Source organism: Vanacampus margaritifer, unplaced genomic scaffold (genome assembly GCF_051991255.1).
Source record: "Vanacampus margaritifer isolate UIUO_Vmar unplaced genomic scaffold, RoL_Vmar_1.0 HiC_scaffold_117, whole genome shotgun sequence".
Classification (NCBI taxonomy): Eukaryota; Metazoa; Chordata; class Actinopteri; order Syngnathiformes; family Syngnathidae; genus Vanacampus; species Vanacampus margaritifer.
This window is the reverse complement of record NW_027520827.1, coordinates 32501-40000: the sequence shown is the minus strand read 5'-3', so window position 1 is coordinate 40000 and position 7500 is coordinate 32501.

Sequence of the window (7500 nt, the reverse complement as noted above, 5' to 3'; positions counted from 1 at the left end):
GGTCACCCGGCCATTGAAAATGAATGGGCCCCATTCATTTCCTATGGCATTTTTCGACGCCTGGTCACCCGGCCATTGAAAATGAATGGGGCACTTCCAGGGGGGGCTCTGGCTCGCCCAGGCCGAAATAGGAGCACTATGGGCGGCCTGCCTGAGCAGATTTGCCCCCCCAAATCCTGGTTCTCAAAAATTTTCAAAGTCATCTTTTTTCGAATTATTTTCAGAGTGCCACTTCCAGGGGGGTGCTCTGGCGCGCCCAGGCCGAAATAGGAGCACTATGGGCGGCCTGCCTCAGCACATTTGCCCCCCCCAAATCCTGGTTCTCAAAAATTTTCAAAGTCATTTTTTTTTAATTATTTTCAGAGTGCCACTTCCAGGGGGGTGCTCTGGCGCGCCCAGGCCGAAATAGGAGCACTATGGGCGGCCTGCCTCAGCACATTTGCCCCCCCCAAATCCTGGTTCTCAAAAATTTTCAAAGTCATTTTTTTTTAATTATTTTCAGAGTGCCACTTCCAGGGGGGTGCTCTGGCGCGCCCAGGCCGAAATAGGAGCACTATGGGCGGCCTGCCTCAGCACATTTGCCCCCCCCAAATCCTGGTTCTCCAAAAATTTCAAAGTCAACTTTTTTTGAAATATTTTCAGAGTGCCACCTCTGGAGCCTCTGCAGCGGGGGCTCTCGCCTGCCTGGTCACCCGTCATTCATTTCAATGGGGGGGGGATATGGACGCCTGGTCACCCGGCATTCATTTCAATGGGGAGATTGGAGCCCTGGGCATCCGGCCTTCATTTCAATGGGGGATTTGGACGTCTGGTCACCCGCCATTCATTTCAATGGGGAGATTGGAGCCCTGGGCACCCGGCCTTCATTTCAATGGGGGATTTGGACGCCTGGTCACCCGGCCTTCATTTCAATGGGGGATTTGGACGCCTGGTCACCCGCCATTCATTTCAATGGGGAGATTGGAGCCCTGGGCACCCGGCCTTCATTTCAATGGGGGATTTGGACGCCTGGTCACCCGCCATTCATTTCAATGGGGAGATTGGAGCCCTGGGCACCCGGCCTTCATTTCAATGGGGGATTTGGACGCCTGGTCACCCGCCATTCATTTCACTGGGGAGATTGGAGCCCTGGGCACCCGGCCTTCATTTCAATGGGGGATTTGGACGCCTGGTCACCCGCCATTCATTTCACTGGGGAGATTGGAGCCCTGGGCACCCGGCCTTCATTTCAATGGGGGATTTGGACGCCTGGTCACCCGCCATTCATTTCAATGGGGAGATTGGAGCCCTGGGCACCCGGCCTTCATTTCAATGGGGGATTTGGACGCCTGGTCACCCGCCATTCATTTCACTGGGGAGATTGGAGCCCTGGGCACCCGGCCTTCATTTCAATGGGGGATTTGGACGCCCGGTCACCCGCCATTCATTTCAATGGGGAGATTGGAGCCCTGGGCACCCGGCCTTCATTTCAATGGGGGATTTGGACGCCCGGTCACCCGGCATTCATTTCAATGGGGAGATTGGAGCCCTTGGCACCCGGCCTTCATTTCAATGGGGGATTTGGACGCCCGGTCACCCGCCATTCATTTCAATGGGGAGATTGGAGCCCTGGGCACCCGGCCTTCATTTCAATGGGGGATTTGGACGCCCGGTCACCCGCCATTCATTTCAATGGGGAGATTGGAGCCCTGGGCATCCGGCCTTCATTTCAATGGGGGATTTGGACGCCTGGTCACCCGCCATTCATTTCAATGGGAAGATTGGAGCCCTGGTCAATCCCTGAAGAGAGACGCTCTCCCCCTGGTCCATGGCGCTCTCCCCCTGGTCCATGGAGTCCCGCAAACGGCCAGCATCAAGCCCCGAAGACAGGCGCTCTCCCACTGGTCCGTGGAGCCCCGAAGACACGCGCCAACAGCCAGCATCAAGCCCCCAAAGAGAGGCGCTCTCCCCCTGGTCCTTGGAGCCCCGCCGACGGCCAGCGACAAGCCCCGAAGTGAGGCGCTCTCCTCCTTGTTCGGCACATGCACGCACACACACCCCTCCGCACGAGCCCCTGTGCGCCCGGCGCGCCCGCAGTTGGAAGAAGGGAAAGAGGGGGAAGAGCTGGAAGTGCTGGAAGTGCTGGAAGTGCTGGAAGTGCTGAAAGTGCTGAAAGTGCTGAAAGTGCTGAAAGTAAAGGGGAAAGCGGACAGCGGCCAGCGGACAGCGGCCAGCGGACAGCGGCCAGCGGACAGCGGCGACAGGCCAAATGTGCTGAGGGCGGCCGCCTATAGTGCTCCTATTTCGGCTATGGCAGGCGCTCTCCCCCTGGTCCATGGCGCTTTCCCCCTGGTCCATGGAGCCCCGCCAACAGCCAGCAACAAGCCCCAAAGAGAGGCGCTCTCTCCCTGGTCCATGGAGCCCCGCCAACAGGCATCAAGCCCCGAAGAGAGGCACTCTCCCCCTGGTCCATGGCGCTCTCCCCCTGGTACATGGAGCCCCGCCAACAGCCAGCAACAAGCCCCGAAGAGAGGCGCTCTCCCCCTTGTCCATGGCGCTCCAGGATGGGGGGGCCAAATGTGCTGAGGGCGGCCGCCTATAGTGCTCTTATTTCGGCTATGGCAGGTGCTCTCCCCCTGGTCCATGGCGCTCTCCCCCTGGTCCATGGAGCCACGCCAACAGCCAGCAACAAGCCCCAAAGAGAGGCGCTCTCCCCCTGGTCCATGGAGCCCCGCCAACAGGCATCAAGCCCCGAAGAGAGGCGCTCTCCCCCTTGTCCATGGCGCTCCAGGATGGGGGGGGCCAAATGTGCTGAGGGCGGCCGCCTATAGTGCTCTTATTTCGGCTATGGCAGGTGCTCTCCCCCTGGTCCATGGCGCTCTCCCCCTGGTCCATGGAGCCACGCCAACAGCCAGCAACAAGCCCCAAAGAGAGGCGCTCTCCCCCTGGTCCATGGAGCCCCGCCAACAGGCATCAAGCCCCGAAGAGAGGCGCTCTCCCCTTGGTCCATGGCGCTCCAGGATGGGGGGGCCAAATGTGCTGAGGGCGGCCGCCTATAGTGCTCTTATTTCGGCTATGGCAGGTGCTCTCCCCCTGGTCCATGGCGCTCTCCCCCTGGTCCATGGAGCCACGCCAACAGCCAGCAACAAGCCCCAAAGAGAGGCGCTCTCCCCCTGGTCCATGGAGCCCCGCCAACAGGCATCAAGCCCCGAAGAGAGGCGCTCTCCCCCTGGTCCATGGCGCTCCAGGATGGGGGGGCCAAATGTGCTGAGGGCGGCCGCCTATAGTGCTCTTATTTCGGCTATGGCAGGTGCTCTCCCCCTGGTCCATGGCGCTCTCCCCCTGGTCCATGGAGCCACGCCAACAGCCAGCAACAAGCCCCAAAGAGAGGCGCTCTCCCCCTGGTCCATGGAGCCCCGCCAACAGGCATCAAGCCCCGAAGAGAGGCGCTCTCCCCTTGGTCCATGGCGCTCCAGGATGGGGGGGCCAAATGTGCTGAGGGCGGCCGCCTATAGTGCTCTTATTTCGGCTATGGCAGGTGCTCTCCCCCTGGTCCATGGCGCTCTCCCCCTGGTCCATGGAGCCACGCCAACAGCCAGCAACAAGCCCCAAAGAGAGGCGCTCTCCCCCTGGTCCATGGAGCCCCGCCAACAGGCATCAAGCCCCGAAGAGAGGCGCTCTCCTCCTGGTCCATGGCGCTCCAGGATGGGGGGGCCAAATGTGCTGAGGGCGGCCGCCTAAAGTGCTCTTATTTCGGCTATGGCAGGTGCTCTCCCCCTGGTCCATGGCGCTCTCCCCCTGGTCCATGGAGCCACGCCAACAGCCAGCAACAAGCCCCAAAGAGAGGCGCTCTCCCCCTGGTCCATGGAGCCCCGCCAACAGGCATCAAGCCCCGAAGAGAGGCGCTCTCCTCCTGGTCCATGGCGCTCCAGGATGGGGGGGCCAAATGTGCTGAGGGCGGCCGCCCATAGTGCTCTTATTTCGGCTATGGCAGGCGAGAGCCCCCGCTGGAGGTGGCACTCTGAAAATATTTCGAAAAAAGTTGACTTTGAAAAAATTTGAGAACCAGGATTGGGGGGCCAAATGTGCTGAGGGCGGCCGCCTATAGTGCTCTTATTTCGGCTATGGCAGGTGCTCTCCCCCTGGTCCATGGCGCTCTCCCCCTGGTCCATGGAGCCCCGCCAACAGCCAGCAACAAGCCCCAAAGAGAGGCGCTCTCCCCCTGGTCCATGGAGCCCCGCCAATAGCCAGCAACAAGCCCCAAAGAGAGGCGCTCTCCCCCTGGTCCATGGAGCCCCGCCAACAGGCATCAAGCCCCGAAGAGAGGCGCTCTCCCCCTGGTCCATGGCGCTCTCCCCCTGGTCCATGGAGCCCCGCCAACAGCCAGCAACAAGCCCCAAAGAGAGGCGCTCTCCCCCTGGTCCATGGCGCTCCAGGATGGGGGGGCCAAATGTGCTCACTGAGGCCGCCCATGGCGCTCCTATTTCGGCTATGGCAGGCGAGAATCCCCCTGGGAAGTGGCACTCTGAAAATATTTTGAAAAAAGTTGACTTTGAAAATTTTTGAGAACCAGGATTTGGGGGGCCAAATGTGCTGAGGGCGGCCGCCTATAGTGCTCTTATTTCGGCTATGGCAGGTGCTCTCCCCCTGGTCCATGGCGCTCTCCCCCTGGTCCATGGAGCCCCGCCAACAGCCAGCAACAAGCCCCAAAGAGAGGCGCTCTCCCCCTGGTCCATGGAGCCCCGCCAATAGCCAGCAACAAGCCCCACAGAGAGGCGCTCTCCCCCTGGTCCATGGAGCCCCGCCAACAGGCATCAAGCCCCGAAGAGAGGCGCTCTCCCCCTGGTCCATGGCGCTCTCCCCCTGGTCCATGGAGCCCCGCCAACAGCCAGCAACAAGCCCCAAAGAGAGGCGCTCTCCCCCTGGTCCATGGCGCTCCAGGATGGGGGGGCCAAATGTGCTCACTGAGGCCGCCCATGGCGCTCCTATTTTGGCTATGGCAGGCGAGAATCCCCCTGGGAAGTGGCACTCTGAAAATATTTTGAAAAAAGTTGACTTTGAAAATTTTTGAGAACCAGGATTTGGGGGGCCAAATGTGCTGAGGCAGGCCGCCCATGGCGCTCCTATTTCGGCTATGGCAGGCGAGAATCCCCCTGGGAAGTGGCACTCTGAAAATATTTTGAAAAAAGTTGACTTTGAAAATTTTTGAGAACCAGGATTTGGGGGGCCAAATCTGCTGAGGCAGGCCGCCCATAGCGCTCCTATTTCGGCTATGGCAGGCGCTCTCCCCCTGGTCAATTTCAACCCCTGGGCACCCGCCAGTCGATTTTGACCCCTGGGCACCCGCCATCCAATGTCAACCCCTGGGCACCCGCCAGTCGATTTCGACCCCTGGGCACCCGCCATCCAATGTCAACCCCTGGGCACCCGCCAGTCGATTTCGACCCCTGGGCACCCGCCATCCAATGTCAACCCCTGGGCACCCGCCAGTCGATTTTGACCCCTGGGCACCCGCCATCCAATGTCAACCCCTGGGCACCCGCCATCCAATGTCAACCCCTGGGCACCCGCCAGTCGATTTCGACCCCTGGGCACCCGCCATCCAATGTCAACCCCTGGGCACCCGCCAGTCGATTTCGACCCCTGGGCACCCGCCATCCAATGTCAACCCCTGGGCACCCGCCAGTCGATTTCGACCCCTGGGCACCCGCCATCCAATGTCAACCCCTGGGCACCCGCCAGTCGATTTCGACCCCTGGGCACCCGCCATCCAATGTCAACCCCTGGGCACCCGCCAGTCGATTTCGACCCCTGGGCACCCGCCATCCAATGTCAACCCCTGGGCACCCGCCAGTCGATTTCGACCCCTGGGCACCCGCCATCCAATGTCAACCCCTGGGCACCCGCCAGTCGATTTCGACCCCTGGGCACCCGCCATTCAATGTCAACCCCTGGGCACCCGCCAGTCGATTTTGACCCCTGGGCACCCTCCATCCAATGTCAACCCCTGGGCACCCGCCAGCCGATTTTGACCCCTGGTCACCCGCCATCCAATGTCAACCCCTGGGCACCCGCCAGCCGATTTTGACCCCTGGTCACCCGCCAGTCGCCCCTGGTCACCCGCCATCATGGAGCCCCGCCAACAACCAGCAACAAGCCCCGAACACAGGCACCAACGACCAGCAACAAGCCCCGAACACAGGCACCAACGACCAGCAACAAGCCCCGAACACAGGCACCAACGACCAGCAACAAGCCCCGAACACAGGCACCAACGACCAGCAACAAGCCCCGAACACAGGCACCAACGACCAGCAACAAGCCCCGAACACAGGCACCAACGACCAGCAACAAGCCCCGAACACAGGCACCAACGACCAGCAACAAGCCCCGAACACAGGCACCAACGGCCAGCAACAAGCCCCGAACACAGGCCCCAACGGCCAGCAACAAGCCCCGAACACAGGCACCAACGACCAGCAACAAGCCCCGAACACAGGCACCAACGGCCAGCAACAAGCCCCGAACACAGGCACCAACGGCCAGCAACAAGCCCCGAACACAGGCACCAACGACCAGCAACAAGCCCCGAACACAGGCACCAACGACCAGCAACAAGCCCCGAACACAGGCACCAACGACCAGCAACAAGCCCCGAACACAGGCACCAACGACCAGCAACAAGCCCCGAACACAGGCACCAACGACCAGCAACAAGCCCCGAACACAGGCACCAACGACCAGCAACAAGCCCCGAACACAGGCACCAACGGCCAGCAACAAGCCCCGAACACAGGCCCCAACGGCCAGCAACAAGCCCCGAACACAGGCACCAACGACCAGCAACAAGCCCCGAACACAGGCACCAACGACCAGCAACAAGCCCCGAACACAGGCACCAACGACCAGCAACAAGCCCCGAACACAGGCACCAACGGCCAGCAACAAGCCCCGAACACAGGCCCCAACAGCCAGCAACAAGCCCCGAACACAGGCACCAACGACCAGCAACAAGCCCCGAACACAGGCACCAACGACCAGCAACAAGCCCCGAACACAGGCACCAACGACCAGCAACAAGCCCCGAACACAGGCACCAACGACCAGCAACAAGCCCCGAACACAGGCACCAACGACCAGCAACAAGCCCCGAACACAGGCACCAACGACCAGCAACAAGCCCCGAACACAGGCACCAACGGCCAGCAACAAGCCCCGAACACAGGCCCCAACGGCCAGCAACAAGCCCCGAACACAGGCACCAACGACCAGCAACAAGCCCCGAACACAGGCACCAACGGCCAGCAACAAGCCCCGAACACAGGCCCCAACGGCCAGCAACAAGCCCCGAACACAGGCACCAACGACCAGCAACAAGCCCCGAACACAGGCACCAACGACCAGCAACAAGCCCCGAACACAGGCACCAACGACCAGCAACAAGCCCCGAACACAGGCACCAACGACCAGCAACAAGCCCCGAACACAGGCACCAACGACCAGCAACAAGCCCCGAACACA